This window comes from Nicotiana sylvestris, chromosome 2, assembly GCF_000393655.2.
Source record: "Nicotiana sylvestris chromosome 2, ASM39365v2, whole genome shotgun sequence".
NCBI lineage: Eukaryota > Viridiplantae > Streptophyta > Magnoliopsida > Solanales > Solanaceae > Nicotiana > Nicotiana sylvestris.
The window spans coordinates 144,796,760-144,810,232 of record NC_091058.1 but is presented as its reverse complement, the minus strand read 5'-3'; positions in this window follow the sequence as shown (position 1 = coordinate 144,810,232).

Sequence of the window (13,473 nt, the reverse complement as noted above, 5' to 3'; positions counted from 1 at the left end):
CCCGCCGTAATATCCGACCGGTCACGGATATTTCGGTCTTCTGTTGGCTATGTTAACAATGTTGCTTCGAGCTCGATCGGCGCTAGGATCGATTCCGGGATCACGGACTCGATATTCTCGAAGGCAGACGTTCTGACCCCGGGTTCTAGCACGTTGGGACTTGGGGTCGATCTTCAGTCCTCTATTTCCATGTTCCGAGCCTAACCTACCATGTCGTAGGCAAGCTCGATTTCGACCGTATACAAATAGTCCCCTCATTTTTTGGAGAGTAGACGACGGAAACGACATGAGCTTCCGATTCTTACTTCGATACCCCGCGACAAAAACGACCAAATAAATGAAACGTCTCGTCAGTCAAGTCTTAATGGCATTAAATGCTTGTCAGCTGCCGGCCGGCCACTCCTGGATGCGAACTGTCGTTGAAAAACTATAAATACCTCTTCTTTTGTTCATTCCAACTTTACATCCAAACCTTCTACCCTCGTACCTTAGGAATCTCAATAAATTCTGGCACTTATATCCTGGTTTTGTAAGAACTTTTGTTCGTCTTCGTCTCACCTTCAACTTCCTCTCTTCCTCTATTCCTCCTCCATTTTTTTGAAGAAATGGAAAAGACCTCAAATACCATTCTCCAAAAAGAAACACCTTCTACTTTGCGATCGACTACTGAGGCCGAAGAAACGGTTTTGCATACTGCCATCGATGAACCAGTACAGGAACCCCCTTTGAAAATGTTTATCCCCGGAGGATGCTCGGTAAATAACGATTTTAAGGTTGAAAAAACTTCTTATGTACTGGGTCGGTGTGAATACTTCTCAAGATACATCTGTTCGATTAATGAAGAGAACCTCTCTATGGTTCGGGTAGATTGCAACTGGGCCGATAAAACCTTAGGGTCCCTGACCCAGAGGAGGCCATTACCACCCATGTCGAGGGATACCTGAATGTTGACACTTATCCCTTCACATTGGGACCGGTGGACCCGGTCATCATAGACTTCTACAAGAGGTACGAGGTGTCCCTCGGTCAGACCCATCATTCAATATGGAGGATCGTGATCCTCCTCCGGGTCTTCGTGAGCAAAATTGATGGCTGCTGGTTCACCGTGGATCACCTGCTTTGCTTGAACAGTACTCGACTATTCCGAGGGGGGCTTATAAAGCTTGTGCACCGGGTTAGCAAAGTCCCGTTCTCTAGTATCTATGAGGACCGAGATCGAGGCTGACAAGGCCATTTTGTTTAGGTGAGGACTTCAGACCTAATTGTAAGCACGTGATTTTTGCCCTATGAAAGAATTACTCCCAAAAAAAAAACAAATTTCCTTGGTGTGCAATTTTTGAATTTTTGTGGTATTTTTGTATAATTATTTGTATTTTTGTTTATGCATGTTTATTTGTTTAAATTAATAAAAATATAAAAATATGTCGCATTTGCATTTAGGATTTAATTCTACAATTAGGAATAATTAGGTTTGTTTTACAAGAATAAAAATTACAAAAATATGCATCGTTTGTATTTTTAGCATTTAATGTCCAATTGTACAATTTTATGCTTAATTATTACTTAATTGTGCGTTAATTGTTATTGAGAGTTAATTTGCGATTTTATAAATTAATTTAGTTCTATATAATAACTTAGGGATTTTTAGAATTTAGTTTTAGAAAAACAAAAGAAGAAAAAAGAGCAAATATATAAAGAAAATCGGAATTGGGCCTCTTCTTCAATTTCAAACCACAGGCCCAAAAAATACCCAACCTTCCCCATGACCCGGTCCATCTCAACACGGGTCGACCCGGTCCGCCCCATAGCACCTCTTTATTTTTCATTTTTTTTTCTCCAAAAACAAAACAAAAACAAAACAAAAACAAAACCAAACCCAAAAAAACCTAAACTAACCTTCCCCATGCTTCCCATGGCTTCCCATGGCTACTGCCCTTCCCCCTCATCCCCACGACCACCCCCTCACAACCACCCCCTCACACATACACACACCAACACAATACACACACATACACAGCAATGTATACACACACACACACTTCGTTTTCTTCCTCGTTTCAGCTACGTCAAGCTTGAGCTCAAACAGCCATGGTTGCCTCCTCGCTGCTTCTTCTTCCTCGTCACTTGCAACTGTTCAATGCTTCAGCTTCTTCCAGCTTCGTCATCGTCGAGTTGTCGCTGCCCGTCGCTGCTGGTTGTTTCTTCTCCTCCAGCTTCATGTCGCTGCGTGCCAGAAGCCATGACAGCTTTGTTGCTGCTGCTGGCTGCTTCTTCTCCATGGCAGCTTCGCTGTTGCTGCTCGATGTTTCTTATTCTCCAGCTTCGCGCGGCCATGGCAGCTTTGTTGCTTCTGCTTCAGTTCTCGTCATCGCCAAACACCCCTCCATCGAGCTTCGTTTATTGTTTAAGTTTCCGGGCAGATTCGAGTGATTTTGGTGCAATAATTGTCTCCGGACATATTTGCTTTCATCCAAGTTCTTCGTCATTTCGATCCAGTTAGTGGGTTTGAGTTTCATTTTTTGTCCGTAATTTGTTTGATATTTTCGGATCTGAAATTAGATATGTTCGATATTAAGTTCATGTTTATCGTTTTGTTATTTTCTTCAGTTTGTTTCATTTTTCTTGTTTATTTTTAGGAAGAAATTAATTAGTTTAATTATAGTGTTGTTAGATTTAAGTTGAATTTCAATTAATTATTTTTTTCAGTTTGTTTTATTAATTTAAAAGGATTTAATTTTAATATAGAAGAGGTTAGTTTAAATCGTTTGAATCTTACATGTTTGTTGTTTAAATAAGACATGCTAATTCATTTTTTATTTGAAGTTCATGTTAATTCAGTGATTTAATGTGAGTTTATGTTTTAGTTTTTAATTTTTGATTTTAGTTTGAATCATGTATCTTTGTTGTAATTTTGTTGGATTTAATTTGAAGATCAATTGATTGTTTGAGTTTAGTGATTTGAATCTGTTTATTTATTTTGTTTAAGTTTAATTTGAATTTGAGCTCATGATTTGAATATACTTGTTTGTTATTGTTGTTGAATCTGAAAGTAGATTTGTTGTTTAAAGATTGTTCAATCAAAATAATTCCAATTATTTCTTTGTTGTTCATCATGTAGTTTGAGTTTGTTCATAAAATCTGATTAGGAATTGGTTATAGCTGCTATATTTTGGTTAGAATTGATTAGTTGAAATTGTTATAGCTGACGGGGTAGATTAGTAAATTACAATATTTTCAGGGTCAAAATGGTAATTTCAGTAAGGTCAGAGGGGTATTTTGGAATTAAAATTCTGAACAATTATTTATTTTGAGTGCTCTGTCAATTAGGATTAAAATAATATTAAAATAATCAATAATGGGGACAAGATATAATGGTGGGGAATAATGCAATTGTTTAATATAAGCATGGGGACAAGATATAATGGGGTATTTGTTTAATGTAGTGGGGGACAAAATATTAGGTAGTGGGATTAAAAGGGGATGAATGGGAAGATAGTGGGTTTTATGTTTAAAAATGCTGAAAGATGGTAATAAATAGGAGAGACTTGATCAGATTTTAGGGAGAAGAAAAAGAGCTTGAAGACTTGAGAGGAGAACTTAAAAGAAAAAGACTTGAATATTAGACTTGAACTTGAAAGACTTACTTAGAGAGAGAGGAATACATTCTGAAAATCTGAAGAGAGTGTGATAGAGTTTAAAAAGAGAAAACAAAAACAAAGTGAGAAACGAGTTTAGTTTCGGGTTTTAATACACGCGTGGGTTGTTGCTGTTTAGTTTGTTTACATACTTTTGGGTTTGTTCTATTGAGTTGTTCGGTTTTCTTCAAAGTTTTCTGGGCCTTGAATCTGGGTCGAATTGCTGCTGGGTTTGCTGTTGTTGTATGCTACTGAATTTCTGCTGATCTCCCTTTTCTTTTGCTTCCAATATCAGGTACACGACTGTAATACTAGCTATTGCAAGTTAATAATGTGGAAGCATGAATACATATGAAGAATGGAATTTTGAAGTGTTAATTTCGCTTTTTCTTTGTTCCTTTTATAGATTGTATTTAGGCTATTTCATGTATTACTGAATAATAATTGGAATAAAAGAAAATAACATAAATTAGTCTTTAATGAATAGGTTTGGCAAAATGGGTTAATTCACTAGTTATGAAGGTTTTAAGATTATCAACAGTAGGTTAATCGTGAAACAAGTAGCTAAATTTAGCTAAGGCATGAATTTAAACTAAATTTCGTGAATTAGGCATTAAGGCATGATTTGAGTTCGAACAAGATTAGAAGAACATTTAAGTTTAATAAACTTTCTAATAAGCTTTAGTAATTATGGTTAAATCTAGTTTCAAATAGTTGTGAATAATTAATCTCAATAGTTTTTTTTTATAACAATGCGAGTTTTAATTTAGCTATATTTGATTCTTTTGAATATTAGTTGTCGAATTTTTATTTTATTTATAATTTCGAAATTTTTTAAGTGAAATTCCTTTTCATCAATATTTGTATTAATCTAGCAATTAGTACGCCATGCTTTCTTAAAATTAAAAAAAAAACTCGTAATTAATTAGGATTTTATTTCTTTATTTTAGAGACTAATTTTAATAGAAAAATGTAGTCGCTTTAAGATTTGTCCATTTAAAATAAGTGAGATGAGCCTCGCCTAGTAAAACATATAGATTGCGGGGCCCTCACAAAATGTATGTATTAATTATTTAGAACATCGGAGTTGGCCGTCTAGTGAAATTTTACGGCCTTTCCCAAAACAACAATACGCTAGTCGCTCTAGGCGCGTCTTTAACAAATTATTTTCTTAAATATGGGTGTGCATTTATGTAACCCAAATCCAAATCTCAACGGAGTCAAAAGGTGTCGATAACCACGGGTGCATTGATTGTGACGTGGTTTGAAATACGTTTTCACAATGTTGCAATTCTCCGTAAAATAATAACAATAAATAAAAATAATAAAAGCGGCTAAAGGATAAAATTTGCACATAAGTTTATAATATGTATTATATCAGATAATCAAGCCGAATATAACAGTTGAGCGACCGTGCTAGAACCACGGAACTCGGGAATGCCTAACACCTTCTCCCGGGTTAACAGAATTCCTTATCCGGATTTCTGGTTCGCGGACTGTAATACAGAGTCATTCTTTTCCTCGATTCGGGATTAAAATTGGTGACTTGGGACACCCTAAATCTCCCAAGTGGAGACTCTGAAATAAATAAACAAATCCCTTTTCGATTGTCCTTTAATTGGAAAAAACTCCCTTCCATGCCCCTTTGCGTGCGGCGCGGGCGGAAAAAGGAGGTGTGACAGCTCTGGTGACTCTGCTGGGGATAAAACTTGACCCAGAACCACTGGTTCAGGGTTAAAAATTCGAGCTTGTATAAATTGTTATATTTGGTTTTATCTGATTTTGTTACATGTTTGGGCTGAATGTGCTAATTGGTTGCCTTTTACCGCTTTGATATTATGTGAACTGTATATAAACTGTGCCGAAACTCATCTCCTCTCTGAGTCTTCTGAATCATGAAGAAGGGTGTAATTCGTACGACTTCTTTTCTGTATAGTGTCAAATCCCAATTTAGAACGAAGTTCGAACAAGTTGCTAAGCCGGTGAAGCTTCTGTATTCCCGGTACGCTGCCCCTCGGCTCGAGCTGTCCGCTCGGGTAAGCCAGGTCTAGAACAAACACCCAGGTTCTGAACCTAGAATAACTCAACTTCATGCCGGATCCCTAGTAGGAACGCTTATCTGCATCATGTGCATTTTTGACTTAGGGGACTCAACACAGGGGTTGGGTCCGTCTAGGAATAGCAACCTGAAACAGAAAAGACCATCCTGATGCATCCTACTCACTGCTTGTGCATTTATTTGCTTTGGACTTGCATGATGACCGGTTTTGAATATTGGGAAAAATTAAAAAAAAAAGAGAGAAAGAAAGGAAAATAGCAGTGTATAGGGTTACTCTTCTGTTTTGAAAAAATGTCCAAATACTGGCGAAATTCTGCCGAAATTTTGGGAAAAATGAAAAAGAAAAGAAAAATATTTTTTTTATATATAGTTTGTTTCGCTCAAAAAAGCAAACGAAAAAAAATAGAAAAGAGTCCCTTATTTTTAGGTTGAAGAATAAGTTGGTCATTTTGTTGAAACTAAAAAATCTTCACTTTGTCTTGTCTTCAAAATGAAAAAAAAAGAAGAAGAAAAAGAAAAATAGTTTGTCTTGCCATGAAAAATGAAAATGAAAAAAGAGTTATTTTTAAAATAGTTTTATTTATTTATTTATTTGTTTATAAAAATTCCAAAAATGAAAATAAAAAGAGTCTTGCGTTGAACGTGGTTTTATTATTTGTTGCAATATATATATAAATCCAAAAAGTATTTTTCTTTATTTCCTTTCTAGAAAAGTTTTTTTTAGACCCCCAATTTTCAAGAAAAAATCCAAAAATATTTTCCATTATTGATGTCTTTAGAAAGTCTTTTTGATTGTTTTAAAAAAAAATTAAAAAAAAAATAAAAATATTTTCTTTTAATTTCTTCCAAAAAATTCGAAAATATTTTCATTCTTCTTTCAAAATTGAAAAGAATAGTCAAAATTCAAAAATATTTTTTAGAAGCATTTCTTTCATCGAAAGTAAAATTCCAAAAATATTTTCTTTCTTCTTTAGAAGTTTCTCTTTCAAAATTCAAAAAAAAATTCCTTTAGAAATCCTTCTTTGAAAAAATGCTCCATTTCTTCTTTATAAGTCTTTCCTTCAAAAAATAAATAATAATAAAAAAAAGTTTATTTACTTTATTCATGATGTCCCGAACTACGCGGGTTTGATTCTCACCGGATGTGAGATACGTAGGCAACCCTCATCGGGTCCAACCTCCCCTTTTGCTAAAATAACCAAAAACAAATAAATAAACAAAAAACATGTCAAAGTTTTAATTTTGTCATAAATAAGTCGGGTGATGCTGTTTTGTCAAAAATAGCCGAATGTTCCCGAAAGGGACGCCGGAAGGCTGACTTTGCATAAATAGCCACTTTTTGGGTCATGTTTAAGATTTGGTCCAGTTGACCCCCACAGCCTTAAAAATCTTCGTCCCCGAGGCGTTGAAAGGTCGTGTTTGCAATATTGAGTTTTCTATTTTTGAAAAATGATAAAAAGAGTCATAAATAAGTCGGGTGATGCTGTTTTTGTCTAAAATAGCCGAATGTTCCCGAAAGGGACGCCGAAAGGCTGACTTTGTATAAACAGCCATCTTGGGTCATTTTTTTTAGGATTTTGGTCCAGTTGACCCACACAGCCTTAAAAATCTTCGTCCCCGAGGCGCTGAAGGGTCGTGTTTGCAACACCAGGTTTTATTGTAATTTGAAGGAAAAAAAACAAAGAGTCAGCGGTTAGGTGAATATCGTTTGGTCTTTTGGTCACAATAAGCCGAGCCAGCTTTGGCAGTGTCTTAAACCGTTCTTGCCGAAATAGCCTTAGAGTATCTTTCAGTTGTCGAAAGGCTATTTTCGTAAAAGAACGGACAAGTTTGTAAAGTGTCATAAAATAATCCTCCCCGACCTCAAAATTCATGTGAAATTTGGAAGGGGCCACATTTGCAAAAAATAACCGTTTGGTTGCATTTGTCAAACGGAGAAAGGGAGCTGGCCTTTTGTTTTGAGGTTGTAAATCTTTTGACTAGAATATGTGGGTTGTTTGATTTTTGAGTTTGTTGGTCATCTTTCAACCTTTGAAACCCAGTTTGTTTTATTATGAAAATCGATAAAGAAAAAAATGTCTCATTGTTGTTACCTTTCATTTTGTCCGAACTACGCAAGGTCTGATTCATGCGGGGTCATGATACGTAGGCAATCTCCATAAGATTCGACCACCACTGAAAAAAGAAAAAAGAAATAGAAAAAAAAAATAAAGAAAAATAATTGAAAGTGTGGGAGATTTTCAAAGGGGCACAATTACAAGAAGCCGGAATGACGCACATGAATGCGTGATAGAACGATCTAACTGCTTAGGTGCATTGTATCTCTGATATATGATTATCTGTCAAATGCCCTAACACTAACGTGATGGCTTCACTTTGCTGTTGTTCATATATAGAAAAGTGGTTGGTTGTGGTAACCCCTCCCTGCAAAGCAAAGTCAAAGGACAATGACTCAGAACTTCAGAACCAAGTGGGTCGGTACTGATGACCGACAACAACTGGTCGAACGGAACAACGGGTTGGTAGAAGAAGTGAAAATGCTGAGACAGCATGTGGCAGACATGTATCAGGCATGGATGACTGGGAAAGCACCACCCCCTCCACCGCCAAGCTTCTTGAACTCTGTCATTACCCAAGCACCCAATACCATAACGGAAGATCCCCCATACTCTCCATCCCAACCCACTTACGGCAACTTTCCCAGCTACCCGAGTAGCTCCATCACTCATCAACGCTACTCCCCTCCTCGACACTACTTCTCTCCACGAGACTCCCAAAGACATGCTTCACTTTCCAAATACCCAGCTACACAGAAGGCCTATCCACCCTCACAAGCCTACCGGAAGCCCCCTGGATCAGGTTTCCGGCCCAATCAAGCATTTAGGAACGAGAGGTTGCTGAAACGAGGAAAGGCTCTCACCCCTATCGGAGTATCTTATGCAAGTCTGTTTGAAAGGCTAAGGCATGCTGGCTTGATTGAGCCGCTCCCCGCATATACTCCAGATCCATGTGCAAGAAACTTTGATCCGGCAGCACGATGCGCATACCACTCCAATGTCAGAGGGCACAACATTGAGAGCTTTCGTAATCTGAAAAGGGAAGTAGAAAAAATGATCCAAAAAGGGCGGATTGTGATCAATAACAGTGACATGGAGCACTCGAACCCTATCGAGAACTTGTTGACGGAGGTTGATGATGTTGAAGCTGGTAATGGTCTTGACAGTATTGATGCAAAGCTCAGTGGCTAAGATGCCAGGTTTGATAATTGGGAGGGCGCTTCGTTCCTTGGTTAGCAAGAGAGAAGCTTTTGATGGTTTATTTTGTTGTCATTTCTGTTCTCCGGATTATTAGGGTTGTAATTCGGATATTGTCTTGCGTCAAACTTTCTTATCTTTCCATTTTGTCATAGCGGTTTGTTTAAGTTTTGTCCAGGCTGTTTTAGGATTTTATTCTGGTTTGTTTCGTTTGTTTTGTTATCCAAACCATTTCACCGATAATCTAATGCAAAATCCGGTCTTTTATTATTTCCAGTCATCTTTTTGTTTGGTCCTTTTATCATTTTGGTTCAGCGCCGATTCTGGTGACATGACATGCGCACACAGTTTGGGCCTGATCTTAAAAGATAATCATAAAACCATTAGGAGGTGATCGGAACATTTAAAAGAAATAAAGACGGTTTGAGATTATTCGGAGCTCGAGTCATGTGGAACTGGGGCAAATAAAACATAAAGAAAAAACGTAAAATCAAGTGAGAGTATTGCCCAACGGTGTTTTAAAAATGAAAAAGAAAAAGGCAAATGTATGCATATGGTTATCAAGTCCGGCACAATCAGAAGATGTGGTGAATATTTAATGGTGTTGTTTGTGCTTGGCGTGTTTTGAAGATTGGAATGACGAAGGCATTTTATTCTGCTATCTAAACACTTTCTCCTTCGTTAACCCTTTGAGCCTTATTTGTTTTCTTTCATACCCCTCTTTCGGAATCAGTAGCAAAGAGTAGAAACACAAACATAAAAAGATAAGAAAAGAAAAAAAACACAAAAAAGAAAAAGAAGAAAAAATCAACAAAACGACAAAAGAAAATGAAAAAAAAAGAAAAGAAAAATGATAACAAAAAAAAAAGTCAGAAGAAAACAGAGGAATTGGGAACTACGTTCGACCTGATTCCTCAAAGAGGATACGTAGGCGCCTCACGACTCGGTCATGGTGTAATAAAAAAATAAAAAAATAAAAAAAATAATCCCCAAGCAAGAAACTAGGGCAAGGGTTGCGCTTGTTGTAAACAAATATGGTTCCAAAGGTTGTAATTTTGAACCTCAAATTGATTTGTTTTTGAGCCTTTAATACCCTTTCTTTCTAGCCTATCCAAAAACTCACATTACGGTCCAAAGAAAAACCTTCTGATTAGTCTGCAAAAGACGCCAAGTCAGACAAATGAGAGTCTTACCGGTGAACATAACACTCTGTTCCACAACAGAAGGGACTCTAATCCCCAGCAGAGAGAATCATACCGGCAACACTCCAAATCCCCAGCTGGAAAGTGATACAAATGAGAGAATCTTATCGGTGAAAATCTTCACGGACACCATAAGGCGATGAAAGCTGGGAAAAAAAAAACAAAATGAGAGAGGCTTGATAGTGAAAACCTTTTGGGCACTACAAGTCGAATAAGATTGAGAATCAGATGGGGAATCGCCAAATAAAGATCTTGAAAGACGATTTACGGTAGAGAATAGGCCACATGCGTGTGTCATGACCATTAGAGTCGGTATCTGCGTTTGATGGGTTTTTATTTATAGTTTCTCTTGTTAAAGAGTCATCTTTTTCCTTTGTCTTTTATTCGGTTCCCTTTTTGTTTATCTTTCTCCTTTCATAGAAAATTCCCCAGTAGAGTCGGTTTGGTCAGAACAAGTGAGAAATGACTTCAAAATCTGCCATCAGCTTTCCAATTATGCAAGACCGGATCCGATTAGAACATCCAAATGGTCTAAGTCAGCAAGGAACAAGCGCGAGGCCAGTGTCAAAAAGATATCCCCAGCAAAAGGAGATTGAAAAAAGGATTGACGAGTGTCAAGAGGGATATCCTTGCCGAAATCAAAGGTCATTAAACTTCAAGGCCAAGGCCCGTGGACAAATCAAGAAGAGCAATGAGCATGATTTGGGAAATTCATGCGAGACTAAAAGGTCGGGGAAATGCCAGTTTCCGAGCTATGCCACAAAAGAAGAGGGATATCCCCAGCAGAAAGGGATTATCCCCAACAAATAATATCATACCCAACAAGTTTTGGAACGCAGAGCAAGGAAGGAGAAAGGGAAAACCATCCCAGTAGGAGTATCACAACCAATCACCGCGTTTTAAACTAACAAATTTTGTTTGATTTGAAACAGGTAAAAGAAATGGCATTGATGACGGGAATGCATGCCACAAGGGAGATTATCAAACTGGGGCAGAAAATTTTCCTTTCATTTAGAAAGTTTTTCTGAAAGCCAGATACCCATTTGGGAAAGAATAAAGATAGCACCAGTCTCAAGGGAAGTGGTCTTTGAACCGGTGTTACCCCCAGCATAATAAGTTTTAATAAAGGAAGTTGTTCCCCAGCGGACAGAACAAAAGGATGAAACTTGTGCTCGGAAAAAGCAAAAGGCCAGTATCATTCCCATCAGCCTTCAGAAGAGTGAAGCATTAGTTTTGAAGGAATCAAAATCTCCCAGCAGTGTCATCCTCAACAGCGTTATCCCCGGCTGATAACATTTTATCACCAGCAATGTTGAGAGAGAAAAGTTTTGAAGGAAGTAGCTTTGGAGAAAAGGGGAAGAAAGGAGACTCCCCAATAATATTATTCCCCAACAGGTAAGTAAATAATTCCCCAGCAGTGTTATCCCCAGCAGTCTAGGGGATAGACAACACGAGCTTTTAAAGAAGAAAGTCATCCCCAGCAAGGCCACAAATCGGCCACCATTTAAAAAAAAACTGATAAATTTTTTCTTTGCTTGAGAGTTGAAACAGGAACAAAGCAGCGCAAGGGAAAAAGAAAAGAAAAGAAAAATTATCAAGGTAAGTTTCTCAAACCTTTGATCTCTACATTTTCCTCCTAGGATAAAAGTCCTAGTCCGATGAAATGTTCTACTGAGATATCAAATCTTAGTCCGATGAATCTTTCTCCAAAGCTCGAAAGGAGCTTGATTTATTTTTAAAGTATTAGAGTTGGAAAAGTCAGGAACCCGCTTGGAGAATGGAGGTGTTAAAATTTAAGAAATTGTTAAAGTTAGGAGCCCGCCTGTAGAACGGAGGTTGTTAAATTTTAAGTTGAAGAAGTCAGGAGCCCACCTGTAGAATGACAATTTAAATTTCAAGTTTTGAAGGTGGAATACATTTCAGTCTTTACATTTAAGTTGAAGAAATTGGATTCGTCCGCCCTCAAATAGGATATTTTGGGTCTATCTGCCCTCAGATAGGATGTTGAATCTATTCGACCCGAGTGGTTCGGCTTGTATGAACATTGCCAAAATATATGTTTCATAAATCATTGCCAATGACATTTTATTTTCAAAGTTGTTGAAATCTCACCAGCCTATAGAAAGGAATGACATTTTATTTTCAAAGTTGTTTATGAGGTCAGGAGCCCCCCCCCTGAAGAACAGAATGACATTTTATTTTTAAAAGTTGTTGAAATCACGCCCGCCTGAAAAGAGGAAAGGCGTTTTATTTTTAAAAGTTGTTGAAATCTCGCCAGCCTAAAGAAAGGAATGACATTTTATTTTTCAAAGTTGTTGATGAAGTCAGGAGCCTGCCTGAAGAGAGGAATGACATTTTATTTTCAAAGTTGTTGTTGAGGTCAGGAGCCCGCCTGAAGAGAGGAAATATGTTTTATTTTTGAAATCTCGCCAGCCTAAAGCAAGGAATGACATTTTATTTTCAAAGTTGTTGTTGAAGTCAGGAGACCGCCTGAAGAGAGGAAAGGCGTTTTATTTTTGAAATCTCGCCAGCCTAAAGAAAGGAATGGCATTTTATTTTTTTTCAAAGTTGTTGTTGAGGTCAGGAGCCCGCCTGAAGAGAGGAAAGACGTTTTATTTTTGAAATCTCGCCAGCCTAAAGAAAGGAATGACATTTTATTTTTAAAGTTGTTGAAGTCAGGAGCCCGCCTGAAGAGAGGAAAGGCGTTTTATTTTTAAAAGTTGTTGAAATCTCGCCAGCCTAAAGAAAGGAATGACATTTTATTTTTCAAAGAAGCCAGGAGCCCACCTGAAGAGAGGAATGACATTTTATTTTCAAAGTTATTGAAGTCAGGAGCCCGCCTGAAGAGAGGAAAGGAGTTTCATTTTTAAAAGTTGTTGAATTCTCGCCAGCCTAAAGAAAGGAATGTCATTTTATTTTTCAAAGTTGTTGATGAAGTCAGGAGCCCGCCTGAAGAGAGGAATGACATTTTATTTTCAAAGTTATTGTTGAGGTCAGGAGGACGCCTGAAGATAGGAAAGGCGTTTTATTTTTGAAATCTCGCCAGCCTAAAGCAAGGAATGACATTTTATTTTCAAAGTTGTTGTTGAGGTCAGGAGACCGCCTGAAGAGAGGAAAGACGTTTTATTTTTGAAATCTCGCCAGCCTAAAGAAAGGAATGACATTTTATTTTTTTTTTCAAAGTTGTTTTTGAGGTCCGGAGCCCTCCTGAAGAAAGGAAAGGCGTTTTATTTTTCAAAGTTGCTGATGAAGTCAGGAGCCCGCCTGAAGAGAGGAATGACGAATTTATTTTTAAAGTTAATTGTTGAAGTTGGGAGCCCACC